Below are 842 nucleotides of genomic sequence, written 5' to 3'. Positions count from 1 at the left end.
AGACCTGAAACAATAAAATATATAGAAGAAAACATGGAAACTAAACTCAAGAAACTGGGACTAAAAGAAAATTTTATGAATATGACCTCAAAGGTAAGGGAAGTAAAACTAAAATAAATAATTAGAATTACATCAAACTAAGAAGCTTCTGCTCAGCAAAAGAAATCATCATCAAGGCAAAGGGACAACCATCTGAATGGGAAAATATATTTGCAAGCAATGCCTCCAATAAGGGTCTAATATCCAAAATACACAGAACTCATAAAACTCAACAACAACAAAAAAGGAAATGATCAAATCAAAAAATAGGCAGAGGACCTGAACAGACACTTCTTCCTAGAGGACTTATAAATTGCCGAGAAGTATTTGAAAAGGTGCTCAACATCGCTAGCTATTAGTGAAATGCAAATGAAAATCACAATGCGATACCACCTGTTAGAATAGCTATCATCAACAGGACACGTAATAAAAAATGCTGGAGAAGATGTGGATGAAAAGGAACCCTCATACACTGCTGGTGAGACCGCAAACTGGTACAGTAACTATTAAAAAACAATATGGAGGTTCCTCAAAAAAGTAAGAATTGATCTATCATATGATCCAGCAATCTCCTTACTGGGTATTTACCCCAAAGACTTGAAAACCCATATCGGAAAAGATATTTGCACACCGATGTTTATAGCAACATTATTCACAGTGAGCAGGACATTGTAGCAACCGAAGTTTCCTACCATAGATGATTGGCTAAAGAAGCTGTGGTACATATATAAAATGGAATATCACTCAGCCAAAAGAGATGAAATACTGTCATTTGTGACAACATGGATGGACCTTGAGAATAT

This window comes from Pteropus vampyrus, unplaced genomic scaffold (assembly GCF_000151845.1).
Source record: "Pteropus vampyrus isolate Shadow unplaced genomic scaffold, Pvam_2.0 Scaffold812, whole genome shotgun sequence".
Taxonomy (NCBI): domain Eukaryota; kingdom Metazoa; phylum Chordata; class Mammalia; order Chiroptera; family Pteropodidae; genus Pteropus; species Pteropus vampyrus.
This window is presented reverse-complemented; position numbering follows the sequence as displayed.